Raw genomic sequence first — 17,298 nt, 5'->3', positions numbered from 1 at the left:
CATTTTGAAATGTTTGCCAAAGGCAAGTTACCATGGCAACACCCCCCACGTGATATCATTTTAAAGCTACGGATATCCTCTGTAATGCACAAGAGTCAATCGAGTGACATGTATAGTATGAGAGGGATTTACACAAACCAAATGTGCACTGGACAAAACCCCATTCCTGGGTCTCACCTCTTGTATACTTGACCGTGCAGTCTTCAACCAAGTTTCTGAGCCTCTGTAGAAGAACAACCTGACTGGCTCCTATCAATCTAGCTTCAGACGTGACCACTCCACCAAAACAGCACTCCTGGCAGTCACAGAATCACAGCGACTGGGTAGAGCTGCTGGTCAGTCCTCTGTCCTACTGCTGCTGGACCTTTCTGCAGTCTCTGATACTGTGAACCATCAAATTCTCCTCTCCACACTCTGAACTCTACATCTCAGGATCTGTCCTGTTGTGGTTCAAGTCCTACCTCACAGGTAGATCCAGAAGTGTCTAAATCACATGGCTTACTGACAGGGGTACCCCAGGGGTCAGTGCTTGGTCCCCTCCTCTTCTCCTAAAACACCACCTCATTCGATGCTATAATCTGCTCACATGGCTTCTCCTACCACTGCTATGCTGATGACACTCAGCTTTTCCTGTCTTTTCCACCTGGAGACACAACTGTCTCAGCTTGGATATCAGCGTGTCTGGCTGACATCTCCACATGAATGAAGGAACGCCACCTTCAACGAAATCTGTCCAAAACTGAGCTCATTTTCTTTCCAGCACGTCCCTCTGTTCAACCGATGAGTGTTCAGCTCGATTCAAATCAACTCCTGCCCTCAAACTCTGCCAGAAATCTGGGTGTCATGACTGACGACCAGCTGACCTTTACACGTGGCCTCAATTGCTCGGTCTTGTCAATATGCCCTCTATAACATCAGGAGGATCAGACCCCACCTGACACAACAAGACACACAGCTTCTGGTACAGGCCCTTGGCATTTCACGCATTGACCACTGCAACTCTCTCCAAGCAGGCCTCCCTGCATGTACATTTAAACCTCTGCAGATGATCCAGAATGCAGCAGCACATCTGGTCTTTAACTTGCCCAAAACTGCATGTCACCCCGCTGTTATGTGTCTCCACTGACTTCCGGTGGCAGCTTGAATCAAATACAAACCTCCTCTTTTGGCTTACAAAACAGTGACGAGAATGGCTCCTGCCTACCTGGAATCCCTCATCCAGGTCTATACTCCCTCTACACACTTGCTAAGCTCTGCCTGTTAGAGACGGCTGGTGCTCCCAGCCCAGCATGGCTCTAAATCTCTAGCCAGACTCCTCTCCTCTGTTGTTCCCAAATGGTGCAATGAACTACCCAACTCCATACGATCCACAGAGTCCCTTTCTACTTTTAAGAGACATTTGAAGACTAGTGGTTCAGGACACCTAGGCAGTTAAATCTGACCCTTCTCCGCTTTGTCCTCAGGGGTTAGTCCAAAGACATTAAGAGGGGACTAGGCTGATTGATACTCTAAATTGACCGTAGGTGTGACTTTGAGTGTGAATGGTTGTTTGTCTCTATGTGTTGGCCCTGGGATGGACTGGTGACCTGTCCAGGGTGAACCCTGCCTCTCGCCCGTAGCCGCTGGGATAGGCTCCACCCCCCCGTGACCCTTAATAGGAATAAGCGGAAGATAGTGGATGGATGGATGGATTAACAAAGAAAAAAGAGCCTAGTACTTCTTCTGACACTAAATGGCAGCACCTGTGGCCAATCAAACTTGAAGCACTTACTTTCTAAGGCTTTCCCTCTGGTCTAAATTCTTGCTTGTGTTGTATGTCACTTTGAACAAAAGCATCTGCCAAATGACACTGTAGAATTGTAGAATTTCCAGGAGACATGATCAGCTGCTCTATGTGTACTGTATTGATTGTTTTAATTACAGGCTCATTTAAAGAGATAAATTTGACCAATTATTTTAATGTGGAAAGAAATAACAGACAACAACACAGCTCTCAGATAGGATGCTGCACTTCAAGATGAAAATGCCCAGAGGGACAACTGTTGTTGAATTTTTTCACAATATTCCACACGACACACTAATGAGACATGGCAAAGTGACTGTGTACATAACTAGACTCATGCAACATCCTCACAGCATCATGACAATATCTACAGAGGCTACCTACACTACTTTTCATGTTTTTGTCTTATCAATATAGTGAAAACACCCTGAACACCTCTAAGCCACATAATCGTAAAGTCACAGACAGCGTGTGCTGAGAAGGCCTCATAGGCGTCTTTGACATTTACCAAGTTAAGTCCTGTAGAAACATATAGATAGGCCTTTTAAATTGAAATGGAGAGACAGGTGCAGAGAAGGATTACTGAGATTACCTTCCCTAACAACCTCCATGTGTCAGTATCTACTTATTAAAGTCAAATGTTGGCGAGCAGAAATTCAAAGAAGATAGAAAGACAAAAGGAGAAGGGGAGTAAAAGAGGGGAAAAATTGAAAACTATGGACAATATTAAGGTTAGCAAAAGAATGAATAAATGGACACAGGGCACAAATGGCTATTTTCAAGAGAGATGCTGAGATCCAACTTGCTGTGAGGCAGCAGGTGAGCACAGATCTCTTACACCCCTTTGTGATAGTGGTGATACACTCGCAGCTCTTTGATAACACATCCAGAGCAGAGCTGCCGTGCTGACAGCCAGCAACCCACCACACGACCTAATGGTCAAAAATGCTGCAAATGGCACTGTGCAAAGAGGTCCGGTATCCAGAGGCACTGCAGATGGATATTGACAGTTTAATTAGAGAATATGGGCCTTTTCCATTGCATATCTTGTGTTTTGTTGATATGCACCATATCTGGTCAAATATAGACTGAATATCTATCATGAGGATGTCTATTAGACTCGGTGATGAGATGCATCTTATTTTAATCACAGTGCCTGTTGCACATCTCTTTACAGTGTCTGAGATTACATGAACTTTAGATTCAAGTAGAATAATACCCCTTTCTCACTAAAAAACGCGTGTCAACACGAGTTTTTGGACCCACGTTTGCTCGGCGGATTCAAGCTTCCAGAAGACCCAGGTCTGAACTCCCGCTGTGAGGCTGCGTGCCTGTGTTTTTCTCTCTCATACGTCATCGCACTGACGGCGTCCTCGTTTCACATAAAAGTGCGCCCCAACATTGAGAGGTAAACAAATGACAACGTGGACGTTGCCGAGTCAAACGTTAGCGTTGTCGTGGCATTGCAATTGTTAAAGTTTGTTATTTCCCTTAAAGAAGCATACACTCCGCTTTGTATTTCACCCCACTGGGTTATAAACTTTATTAAACTTAGTAGCGTTAAGTGGTTCATTCCTCCCGGTCTGGTAACTCACGGTGTCCCACACACAAAACCATCCGGGTGCAACCTGGCACTAGACAACAACACGACAGTGGCTGCACCACCATGCGACCAGCTCTGGTTCTCACTGGTGTGTCTCTGTTACCAGTGTCTCTGGGTGTATGTCCTGTTGTGACACTGTGAGGAACAGAAACAGTCTCTGAATGGTCATTTCTCCCGGCCTGTGGCTGACTGGGGATGTTGATCTCCACATCGCTAGGGTCACTGAAGGTCACTCCAGGTGCACGCCTGAGATGCCTGCGATTCCTCCTGATGACACTTCCTGAGTGCAACTGAACCTCATAGGACCTCCCATCCACTGGCTTCAGCACCCTGCCCAATCTCCAGACAGTCTGAGGTGGGAGTGGCTGTATCCTCACACAGTCACCTGCGGAAAGCCTGTCCAAATCTCAGGCTGATGTGTTGTAATATTTGCTCTGACACTGCTGCTTATTCTTAAGATTCTGAGTGACTCGAACAATTTTTGGCCTTAGTAGGCTTGCCTTTGTTGGCAGTTGTGTTTTTGTACGGCGGCTAAGTAGTCGTTGTGCTGGACTGCTGTCCAGGCTCTGTGATGGTGTATTACGGTGGTCCAAAAGTGCAAGATAAGGATCTTGCCCTGCTGCTTTGGCTTTGAGCAAAAGTCTTTTTGCGGTCTTGACCACTGATTCGGCCTTGCCATTACTCTGTGGGTAGCCGGGTGATGAAGTCGTATGCTGAAAGCCCCACTGTTCACTGAATTTTCTAAAGTCCTGGGACACATATTGTGGGCTGTTGTCCGAGATTACTGTATCTGGAATACCTTGGCGGGCAAAATGCGATTTCAGCTTTTTTATGACTGTGGCAGATTTGGTGTCTATCAGGTAGTCTATTTCCCAAAAGTTCGAAAAGTAGTCTACAGTAATTAGGTAGTCTTTGTTATCAAGCACAAACAGATCTGTGCCTACCTTTGCCCATGGTCTGCTTGGCACATCATGTGGCATTAGTGTTTCTTTTTGTTGTCTATTGTCCATGGACCTGCAGATCTCACACTTGGCTATAAACGTTTTGATTTGGTCATTCATGCCCAGCCAGTAAACACACTCTCGAGCTCTACGTAGGCATCCTTCGACACCCAGGTGTGATGAATGTAATCTGCTTGTGATGTCAGAGCTCAGTGTATCTGGAATGACAGCACGCTCACCCCTGAAGACTATCCCATTTTGGTGGCTCAATTCGTCTTGTAGGGGGAAATAAGGCCTGATTTCACTTGGCACTTGTGACTTGTCTTTGGGCCACCTCTGGCTCATTGTTTTAATAAGAAGCTGCAAAGTACTGTCTTTTTCTGTGGCGTACCTTATGTCCTGTAATCTGTCTGCTGAGATCGGTAAATGCTGTACCATGTTGATAGTCTCCACTTCGGCTTCCCCCAGAGCACTGTCGAGAAGATAGGCTCTGCTGAGGGTGTCGGCCAGCAACATGTCTCTTCCAGGAACATAAACAACATCCAAGTTGTACTTTTGTATGCGCAGTATCATGCCCTGTAGTCTTTTTGGTGCACTCAGCAGGGGTTTCCTTACTATGCTTTCTAATGGCTTGTGATCGCTTTGAACTGTGACTCTACGGCCATATGTGTATTGGTGGAATTTTTCCATGCTGAAAACCATTGCCAAAAACTCTTTTTCTATTTGGGCATAACGCCCCTCCGTTTGTGTCAGTGCTCTGCTTGCAAAAGCGACTGGTTTCCCCATCTGCATGAGCGCTGCACCTAACCCTGTGTCTGAAGCATCACACTGTACTGTCAGCTCCTCATCAGGATTGTAGTGTTTCAATACTGGTGCACAAGCTTTTGTCTCTTTCAGTTTGAGGAATGCCTCCTCATGCTCCGTTGTCCATTTCCATTCACTGTCTTTATGTGTCAGATCTCTCAATATCTTGCACTGGTCTGAAAGGTGTGGACAAAACTTGGTGAGGTAGTTAACCATACCTATAAGCCTCTGTACCGCTTTCACATCTGTTGGCGCCGGCATCTGCTCAATGGCACGCACTTTTTCAGGATCCGCTTTGAGTCCCTCAGCTGTTGAGCGGTGTCCAATGTATGTGGTCTCCTTTTGTCTTAGTCTGAATTTTTCTGCAGTTAGTTTTATGTTCTTTTCCCTGCATCTGTCGAGAAACTGTTTCAATTTTTTATCGTGAGCCCGCTCTGCTTCCTCTTGTGTCTCCCCTTGTCCTGTGATCAGGATGTCATCTGCAATAATGTATAGCCCTGGTACATTGTCCAATGCCTGTGTCAGCTTCCTCTGGAATATTTCAGGGGCCGGACTTATCCCCATAGGCATCCTCAGCCATCTGTACCGTCCGAATGGAGTGGCAAACATTGTTAGGTAGCTGGACTCCTCTTCCAGCTGTACATGCCAGAATCCACTCTTAACATCACACCTTAGCTTTTGACAAGTCAGGTAAGATGTCGTCGATGGTTGGAAGTGGGAAGTGACTGCGCTTTAGTGCTTTGTTCAGGGGTTTGGGATCAATACAAACTCTTGGCTTGCCATTTTGTTTTTGTACTACCACCATGGCACTGATCCAGTCCGTGCTGCATTCTACAGGAGTGATAATTCCTCTGTGTTGCAGGTCTTTAAGTTCTTCTTTCAGTGGTTTCATCAGAGCCACTGGGACCCGTCTCTTTGGCAGCTGCACTGGCTTCACTGTACTGTCCACCTCCATTTTGTATTTTCCTTCCAGACAGCCATCTCCAGTGAACAAGTCAGCATAAGTTGTTTTAATTTGTTCCATTGTCCACTGTTCTGTTGCTAGTTTTCCTGTTGTGACTATGCTGTCTATAGTCATGATGTTCTCATGGTGCACTTTAATCAGATTCATTGTCTCACTGGCTCTCCTACCCAGCAGAGGCACTGCACCATCCACATTTACCACTTGGAACTCCAGGCGATATTGTTTTTGATTTCTTGGATTTCTTATTTTAATGTGACATTTTCCCATTGGCATCAGCTTGCTTTTGTTGTACATAACTAGTACCCTGCTACTGTGCTCTACTTTGGTGTCTGGATTCAGCAGGTTAATAGGGATGATGTTGCAACTAGCACCACAGTCTATTTGGAATTTAACCATGTCTTTCTCTAGTTGCATGCCAGCATACAGAAGCGTGTTCTCTTTGACTGTGTAACTCTCTTTTGCATCATTTACTTTCCCTGGGCTCCCCTTTTTGCCTGTGCCTGTCTCCACTGCATCCACTTTCTCCGTGTCTGTAATTGTGATACATGTTATGTCTTCATATTTATCACTCACATATTCTGTTGTTATTGCACTCACATTTTTCTTCCACTTTTTGTCCACTTTGGCTTTACATTTGGCTGCAAAGTGGTTCTCTCTACCACACTTTGCACACTTCTTTTTGAACACCGGACACTTCTGTTTACTCCTTTCGTGTGTTTTTCCACAGAATTTACACTCCACTGTGTTGTCACCTCTCCTCTGGTACTGTGCTCCCTGAGCCGCATGCACCTCTTCTACCATCGGTCCGGTGATGGCTTTAACATTCTCCTTAGAGAGCTCTGCACAGTTGCAAACATGTGTCCAGTGACAAGTTTTTCTCCCGCAGCAGTCTTTCTCTCATAATTGTGTTGTTACCACCACACACAATGCTATCACGAATGAGTGAGTCTCTTAACGTCCCAAAGTTACATGTTTTTGCCAGCAGTCTCAGTTCAGTGACATAACTGTCCATGGTTTCACTGGCGCTCTGGCTTCTCGTGAAAAACCGATATTGTTCGACAATCTCGTTCACGCTGGGGTTGCAGTAATCATCAAACTTTTTGATAATGTCATCCATCTTCCATGCATCCTTAGCCGTGTCGCCCATTAGCGTATCCAAACGTTCCCTGCCGGTCTCGCCGACTAGATAGCTGAACAGTTTTACCTTCTGTTTCTCATCAGCCTCTGTCATCGCCAAATCCACATAGAGTGCAAACTCGTCTCTCCAGTTCTTCCATGTTTTCGAAAGGTTGCTGGAGTCCAAAGGCAATGCCTGTGGCGGCTTCAGTCCCTCCGTTGAAACTCGTGCTAAAGTCGTCTCGCGCTAGCGGGTAAAATTAGCATCCCTTAACTCTCTTCTCGTCGGAGAAAAACTTGCGCACACTCAGACCGAGTCCTCTTCCGCTGCCACCATGTTAAAGTTTGTTATTTCCCTGAAAGAAGCATACACTCCGCTTCGTATTTCACCCCACTGGGTTATAAACTTTATTAAACTTAGCAGCGTTAAGTGGTTCATTCCTCTCGGTCTGGTAACTCACGGTGTCCCACACACAAAACCATCCGGGTGCAACTTGGCACTAGACAACAGTTCCTAACAATAGTTCCTATTGTAACAGCAATGTTGTCTCTTTTGCAAAGCATACAAACTCAGCGCAGATTGGAAAATGTCCGAGCACTTATGCAGCGAAGGAGGATGGAGTTTTTGGCTCATCTGGAAGGGAACCAAAGAAGCTACAGGTGAAGCCTGACAGGCGGCACAGTGACAAAATCAGGATGTGACAGGAAGGTCGGGTGAAATCTGAGATGACACAAGTTGCCTTTTCACACGGCAGGCGAGCCAAGCTGAGCTGAGCCGCTAAACATCTGGGTCGCTTGACGCGGGTCGAAATGCCGGGTCGACCATTTCAGAGTGCCCAAAAACCCGCATTTACCTGCGTTTTTGGTGCAGTGTGAAAGGGGCTTTAAAGTGGTCCCATACTGGTGCTTGAAATGCACCAAATAAAAAATCCGAGGAACTCTTGATCAGATATCTTCATATTTTCATCATATCTTGCAATATTCAGGCAAAATTATCTCTGGATTCTCTGGGTTTTTGCTCAGTAATGTGAATGACAACATTTTCACTTCAACCATCGCTTGTCTTTCATGACTCGTGCCCTTTTAAACCAATTCAAGCCCTTACTTGTAGGATATGACGTGAAATATAGTAAAAATAAGAAAGATTTAGGGTACAGTAATTCTTCTGTTCTATTTCAGGCTCCTTTCACATCAGTTGTGGTTTGAATGACAGATGGAGTCGCTGAGTGATGACAACATCATGTCATCAGTGGAAACATGGCAGTGCCAGAAATTAGATGACACACTTACTCCAGCATGTGACTGTACTGTTGAATCCTCATTCTGTTGCTCAGGAAATCACTTTTATGTGCAAAATTGGGCAAAATAAATACAAATGTGTTTTCCATCATACAGAAATCATATACATATAGACTGATAAACACACGTCATGCACGAATTGGACTTGTTGCACAAGAGTCTGAATAAGAATGCCTATCAAGTGATGTGCAAGGGAGTGTGTCTTTACATAAAAGGCCTGCCAGCAGAGCATATTGCAATTACTTTTTGAATAGTAGCCGAAAGACCTGCCAATCCGGTGTCGAGTCCTGGCTTCACCTTTGCACACGATAAGAAGAAGAATCAAATAAAGCTCATTTGGCTTGTTCCGCTCTAATCCAGTTAATGGTTTTACAATGTGTGGAAACCATTTCCCTTCAAAATAACTGTTACACTCTGTCAGAACCAAATCTTTCCATTAGATGCATGCTAGACTGAATGCATTATAACTATAACACACATATATTTGACATTGGTTTAAATTGTGTAGCATTGAACCGAGGGAATTGAATTTGAGCAATATGTAGATTTTAGTATAACCATGCTACTGCTATTATCATATATTTGAATAAATCAAAATCAAATCAAATGCTGTCTCATCATGTCTGTATGATTTTATCGTGAAAACTAGATGCCATTTTGTCACCTGATGGAACGATCAAGCGTGTTAAAAACAATCAGTGTAAGACAAAGAGAGTTTGATACAGCATAGAGCCTGAATTGTATTAAAGTTTAAAAGAAAAAATACAGATAGACTACTTTGAATTATAGTGGTGGCGAGATCGGGCTGCACAAATCTGGTTGAGGGGAGAAACTTTACAAAAATTAAGTTCCGCCCCATTAAAAAACATGTCTGTCAGAAATGGTGATGTCCTTGGAATTCCTGACTTCATAATTTTAAAAGATGGCTGGTTAAGATTTGGTTAACATCATTATTTCTGAAAAACTATTGGTAAAATTTGGTGTGTGTCCAGTCCCCACCTGGAACGACATATTAAAGACGACGTATCTTCAATTAGTCCTCTCCGCGGGATTGAGCTCTTGTGATAGTTTTTGCTCTACTAACCTGGACTCTGCTTCTCGCCACTGTTGATACATCATGTGATTCGTTCAAATAAAAGTCTTCAGCTGTCCTTAATTTTCCTGAAAAACTGACAAGGCAATTTGACTGAATAACTCTCACTGAACAAACAACAAGAAAACAAACACCCCCCCCCCCCCCCCAACAACTGGAGTTGCGAACTGTCAATCAAACTCATTGAAGATGCAAGTGAAAGTATTCATGGTGGGTATAAGATGTCATGGGGAATGCCTGCTGACAATAAACAGCCATCAATATTGACTCCTCTGCATCCTCCATAACAACCACAGAGAACTCGAAATGATAGTTCATCCAAAATGAACTCTTCATCGACACAAAGTGTTTTTCATCCACAAAACACAGTAGGAGTTTTAAAGGAAAAAGCATTGCAGTAATATCCCAAACAACCTAAGTGAATGGTGGCCAACTTTTAAATGTTAAAAGAAAAGCAAAATAAAACCATAAAATGCCTTGGTGCTGCTCCTCTTAAGTTATCCAAGTGTCTTGTAGCCTCGACATGTCAAGTTGTTAAGAAAAGCATGGCTGACACCGTCATGGTTTGAAGCTCCAAGCTACGGTGAGCAAGGAGGCTGAAATCAATTGAATCTCATCTATTCTGCTGCACACACTAAAAATAACCCCATGAGCCTGTCAGGCGCTAAAGTTGCTAACTGGTGCAAATTGCTCTTGTTAGTTAGCCACCGTTAGCTTACCTGTCCAGCAGTAAAGTGGCCACCTCAGCATGGCTCTTCAGCCTCTTTTGGTCTTTCAGGTTAGACCAGCGTCGAAAGGCTGGACCAGTATTGACCCTCCTCTTGCTCCTTTGTTGGTCTGACAGTACTGATCCAACTCCTGAGCTCCTGCGGTCGGGGATGAAACATGTATAACATGTGATACAGTGTTGTTTTTGGCAGGCATTTTAGATTTAGTTTTAGTCTTAATCTTTTGGACTAAATGCGTCTTCGTTTTAGTCACATTTTAGTCATTTCCATCCTTGATAGTTTTCGTCTAGTTTTAGTCGACGAAAACTCAAAGGTTTTAGTCAAATATCAAAGATACCTATAAATAAAAGATATATGTGTATGTACTTAATAGATACAATACAGGTGTTAGAATGAAGCACACTGAAACTGATCCAACTTTCAAAGGTGAGTTTTTTTCCCCTCTTTTTCTTTCTCTACCTTTTACTTTTATTATTTTGTTGCAGATGCAGACAACACACTGGCACACCATATGAGTATTGTATCACAATAAAATAGGATTAAACAAAAAATAAAAGCACACTTGACTTCCATGTGAACGACCACATGTTCTACATATTGGCTTTAGCTGCTGTTACTGGTTAAAGCATCCACGTGTGTTGCATAGATAGGGAACAGCAGCAGGTCTGAAGACTGCCGTGTTTCCCAGTCCCACAAACGTGGGTCAAAGCATTTCACTTGCCACCCGTCCACAAATTGACAGGGGTTTTATTCATAACATGCTAAATTAATAGAAGGGCTGGTTTAAACGAGCCAACATTAGCGAGGCCCCTGGCAGCCCCATTCATTCTAGCTTTAGCATGTAGCACTAGGAAGCGCTCTCTGCACCACAGGGAGGTGTAACCACCACCACCACAAAACTTTAGGCTTAATACAAAAAAGAAAATGCATCACAGGGCTGGCCTAACATAGACTAAAGCTATGCTTTAATCATCCCTCTTTTCACGACCACCCGACACCGCTGCTGCTGCCATGGTGTGTGTCTCGTATGCAGCAGACCTGCCCAGACTCGTCTCTGTGTGTGCGCGCGAGAGAGGCTTTTACTGCGTGTGTACTGATGATGGGGGTGTGACCATTAGGACCAACAGCGACCGCTGGACTGACATTGCACGCATGTTATACATGGCGGAAAAAACCCACATGTTTTGAAACTTTGATCATCCACCCACGAACAATTTAGTCTCGTCTCGTTCTCGCCAGACAAACATGTATACAATTTCGTCACATTTTAGTCTTTACAGGGCTATGGTGACGTTCGTCTTAGTCTCATTTTTCCTCATGGAAAAAAGGGGTGTGCAGGGTCATTTTCATTTTCGTCCAGCGTGACGAAATCAACACTGATGTGATATCAACGTGTTTATGCTGCTGGCTCAGACATCCTGAACCGCTCGTCCGCCAAATCACTGGAATGTAAATGTTGTGAATAATTTGGATCTGTGGAGCATGCCTTTTGAACCTTTAACACCTAGAAAGAGTTAGGTGTAATAGTAAAGTAGTAACTAACGGCTACGTTGGAACTACTGCAGCAAGACTCAGCAACTCTTGAAACATTAGAAGTGCATAAACTTAGAAAAGTTCTTTGAGCAATTTCATAGACTTACAATAGTGGACTTGATCTGACACTTTTTCATACGTCCTGTTTACATTTTGAAACAGTAATATTTTTTTAGGAGAAAGAAAGTTTTCTTGTCGGCCTCCAGCGTCCCAGTCAGTGGCGCTCAACACCAGCTTCCTCCCAGCGAGCTGCTGCCACCTCATTGCTTCACAGTGGGGATCCTGTTCGGTGGTTAATGAGCTGTAGCGGCTTTCTTCCAACCATAGCTTTTTTCAATTACAGCTCAAGACTTCACTTCTTCTCTCGTCTGACCAAAGAATCTTCGATCTGATTCATTTCTGCTGCCTTTGTGCCAACTGCACACATGCCATCTTTTCCTTTGCTTTTCTGCTGTGTAATGACTCTTTAGTTGACTGTGGAACTTCTAATGAATGCTCTGAAAGGTTTATTTATTCTTCACTTTTATCACTGACTCACAGAAAAAAAACACAAAAAACTTGGCATTTTATTTATTTGGTTTCACACCCTGATTGGGGGTTCAGAGAGTTTAATTCTCAGCCACCAGTCTTAATTACTGGACATGTTTTTGAATGTAAGATGCATCCATACAGACAGTTTATATGTACTAACAGACATTCTGTACATGCACCCCCCCCCCCCACACACACACACACACACTAAAACTACAAACTTACCACTCCCTCCTTATGTGTCAACTTACTTTACCCCACACCAAATTTCTGCATCAGTAATATAATTTATAAATGGTTGATTTGATTGATAGATAACTCTCTCAAAATTTAAGGGAAGCTTCTTTTTTTTTTAAATCTGAAAATTTCACTGTGTCTTCGTGCCACTAAAGATCTCCATGCTTTTTTAACTCCTGATTTTACAGTAGGGTTGAGCATCTCTGCCGATGCGTGATAGCGACACATGACTAGAAACAGTAGCGGCCATTGCTCTTGGCGATGTGATTTTTGGGGATTATAGGATGTGGTTAAGGGGGGGTGACTGTCAGCACCGGCTGGCCTTACTTCTCTCAGGGAAAGACGAAGGGAAAAGGAGGCTGATCTGGACTACTGAGATGCAGTCGTGGGAAACAGACTGCAGAATCTGTTGCCTTGCCAACCAAGCCCCAGAGAGTGAGGGTTAAATGTAAAAGATTCTCAGCCAATGCAAATATAGGTTGCCATCTGTTTTCATTACACGCCTTTTGTTGCATATTCTGGAACGTGCAGAGAGTGTGGGGTTGCAGCATCGGTGTGAGATTAGATCGTTATTTGATGGTAAGTTTTGTTTTTGTCCATTTCTATGAGAGTCTGAAATGTCCTGAAAAGAAAAGTGAATTGTCCCTCTCAGTGGACTGCCTCAGCATCTGCCGTCAAATATAAACCACATTTAAGTGAGGAATAAAACTTTTGTGGTCTGTTTAGAAATTAATCATGTCTCTGCCTATGAATCTCCAGTGAAGCCAGCAGAGATATGATGAAAGCAAGAAAACAGCAAACTTGTTGCTTAGGAACAGTGAGAAATAACCCAAACTTTTCTTGAAGCATCTGATCTTCTCTCCCATGGTGCGTATCACAGTTTGTGTGTGTGTGTGTGTGTGTGTGTGTGTGTGTGTGTGTGTGTGGTGGGGGTTGAGGTGGTTGGGGGAGTCAGGTTTAGCAAAGGTTGTTTCTAGGCAACTGTTTTATTAAATATGGAACTTGTTTGTTCTGTGTTTTTTCGGTCCCTTCCCATCCATTACGTGTGCTTTGTCACAAATATGTTTTCTCATCATTTAGGCACAGTCTCTAAGATGAAAAAAGACAACAACGTCTGTACAAGGAGGGTCCCATTCTTCATTACAGCGTGATTGATGTGCTCACAGTTTTTCCAACAACACAGATTAGACACAGCCAGAGATTTTTCTATTATCTCTATGATTTGTTTGGTTAGAAATTAAATATCTACATTGTGGATTTCACTTAAGTGAGTCAGTCATCAGTCGGACCTGTTTGCTCTTGGGATTCATTCTGTCACGCCTGACAATTCAGCATGTATGACTACAACTGCAACCCCAATGGCATGATCTGTGAATACTTCGCCGGTAAACGCTGCCTTTGTCATCTCAACAATGATAAACTAACAATGTACTGGATTATCTGCAGCCACATGGCTCAGAGGTAGAGTGGCTGTCAATCCCCACTTCCTCCAGTGACCATATCCTTGAGCAAGACACTTAAACCCTATTTGCTCGGCCCTGCAACAGACTGGCGACCCGTCCAGGGTGAACCCCGCCTCTCACCCAATGTCAGCTGGGATAGGCTCCAGTACCCCCCACCCCCCAACCCTTAACAGATAAGCAGTATAGAAAACTGAAGGATGGATGGATGGACTTGATTACCTAATGAGTAGAGACTGACTGATGCTGGAGTTTGGAGCTGATGATGATTCTGAGATTAGGCAGGGGAAGAAAACTGGATACTGATGAGCGGTGCGTGTGTTAACATATGAGGGTAAATCTTTTTGCAATTAGAAAAAAAGAGGCCAACTTTTGAGCGCAATACTTTATAAAATCAGGCAATGCTCTGTGTTTACTTTTTTTTTTTTAATCATGGCTGAAATCCAACCACTCGTGATCATTAGCCAGAAAAATACGATGCAGTGTCAGAAAAATGCGTTCACGTTTGTATGATGATGTCTATTCAGAGTACTTTTACATGATGAAACTGCATGTGTAACAGTTTGAATATTTGATCCAACAGTTCTTAGGATTCTCATCCAGGGGCCACAGATGAAATGTAAATGCTAGCCCTGGGAAATCCCCCACTGTCTATTGTGTTTGCAACATAAACAAGAGAACATATTAAATACATAAAGATATCTTTATGTATTTAATATGTTTTCTTTCTTCTTTTTTATTAAGTGTATTATTTAATACACTTAGTATATGTGTGACCTTTTTTTGACATGTATATGTGAGCATCATCTTAATGTTAACAGATTATTTGGATCTAATCACTGTATAACAATGGTTTTCCAACATATATTATGTACATTTTTCCTCCAATGTAGTGGAGCAGAAAATTTGAAATGTCAAGAATATCGACCTGTACATAAGCACATCACTTCAGTTCGCTTGTCAGGACCTCTGTTCTCTTCTAACCTCTGCTTGGTTGTGAACCTTTATTAAAATCAATAGAATTCCAATCAAAAATACTTTTCTTGTAACTCAAAACACATTATCTTCAGTAAAACTAATGTATAACGCTAGTAAACAGTAAGTCAGGGTCGCTGCTGCTGAGCAATGTTGATGAATGTTTCTGTTCTCAATTTACAGGAGAACATTTTAACAAGTTCAGTGGAAAATCAGACTTTTAAACTCCAACTTGATTCAACAGAATTGCAGAATATGGTTGGTTTGAGGTGAATAAATGATATGTTACCGTGGTTACACTCTGATTAACATAACTTATAAACGTCCACTTAAGCGGTTAGCTAACATTAGCTAACGTAGCAACTTGAGCATGAGTAACAGGTTTATTTTTTTTTTAAATTTTAGATGCAAATTTTTTTTTAGAACTGCCATGAAAAATAGATGTTTCAACTTATTCAAGTTTTTCAACTTATTCAAGTTTTTATTTGTCTCATGCCTAAATGTACTGGTACAGTGGCAGTGAAATGAAAGTGACTTCTGTGCAAGAGAAACCGAATATAAATATAACACAAGTATGCAAGAAAAATAATAATAAAGTTAAAAATACTATATGGTAAAGAGAAAATAAAAATAGAATAAGATAAATATACACTCCAATAAAAAGACTCCTATGTACAAGTAAACAGGTAACAGTGGCTATGTACAACATATGTAAACAGGTAAGGTGACCAGTGAAATTGTCTGATGCTGCACAGTCTGTTCAGAGGGTGTTGTGCAGTCAGTTAAGGGTGTGTGTAATGAAGAGTTCAGGATCCGAGTGGCTTGGGGGAAGAAGCTTCTTTTCAGCCTCTCCGTCCTGGCTCTGATGGAGCGAAGCCTCTTGCCTGAGGGCAGCCACTCCAGCAGTCTATGGTTGGGATGGTGAGTGTCTTTGATAATCCGTCTTGCCCTGGACCTGCACCGCTGGGTGTAGATGTCCTGGAGGCCGGGCAGTGCAGTACGGGTGATACGTTCAGCACAACGGATGACTCGGTGTAGAGCCTTCCTGTCCTGAGAGCTGCAGCTGCCGTACCAGGCAGTGATGCTCGCAGAAAGTACAGACCCCACTGTGGCAGTGTAGAAAGTACTCAGCAGCTCGGTGGAGACCTTGCATTTCCTGAGCCTCCTGAGATAGAATAAACGCTGCCTCGCCTTCTTCACCAGGTTGGAGGTGTGCGTAGTCCAAGACAGGTCCTCGGAGATGAGTACCCCGACATACCTGTCGATGCTCACTCTCTCCACTGGATTCCCGTACATCTTGAGCGGTGCGTACTGGATCCTCTGCCGCCCTCTCCTGAAGTCAACCACCACCTCCTTGGTTTTGGTGACGTTCAGGTCCAGGTTGTTGTCCTTACACCATGAGGACAGCAGCTCCACCTCTTCTAGATAGGCCATCTCGTTGTTGTTGGAGATCAGGCCTACCACCACTGTGTCAGACGCGAATTTCACAATGATGTTGGATTGGTGAGATGAAGAACAGTCATGGGTGTACAGGGAGTACAGCAGAGGGCTCAGCACACAGCCTTGGGGGGCTCCAGTGTTGAGGGTTAGAGGTGTGGATGTGTACGCACCAACCTTCACCACCTGTTGTCTAGCTAGGGACCCAGGAGCAGAGTGAAGGGTTCAGCCCTAGATCCACCAGCTTGGTGACCAGTCTGTGAGGAACTATGGTGTTAAAGGCTGAGCTGTAATCAATCAACAGCAGGCGCACATAGTTCCCTTTGCCGATGTCCAGGTGGGAGAGGGTGGAGTGGAGGACATGGGTGATGGCGTCGTCAGTACTCCTACCGGGGCGATAGGCGAACTGCAGGGGGTCCAGTGTGTCCGGTAGTGATGAGCAGATGAAGTCTTTGATAAGTCTCTCGAAGCTCTTCATCACTACGGAGGTCAGGGCAACTGAACAACAGCAATTTTGATCAATTGAATGAATTATCATGGTTCCCACGCAGTCTTAAAAGTCTAAAATTCAACAATCCGAAATTTAAGGCCCTTAAAAAGTCTTACATTTTGGTAGAAGGCCTTAAAAATGAGGCAGCAAGTCTTAAATTGACATTACGTTATCTATCGTGTTAAAAAAAAAAGTTCCCGCAGGAGTGTCCGACAATGAAATCAGTTCGACCACATAAACGAAAAATTATTCAGGTGGAACCAATAAAATGAGAAATCCGAACGCTGCGTATCACATTCATGTG

Source organism: Aulostomus chinensis, chromosome 5 (assembly GCF_037954235.1).
Source record: "Aulostomus chinensis isolate RoL2024-O1b breed Wild chromosome 5, RoL_Achi_v1.0, whole genome shotgun sequence".
Classification (NCBI taxonomy): Eukaryota; Metazoa; Chordata; class Actinopteri; order Syngnathiformes; family Aulostomidae; genus Aulostomus; species Aulostomus chinensis.
This window is presented reverse-complemented; position numbering follows the sequence as displayed.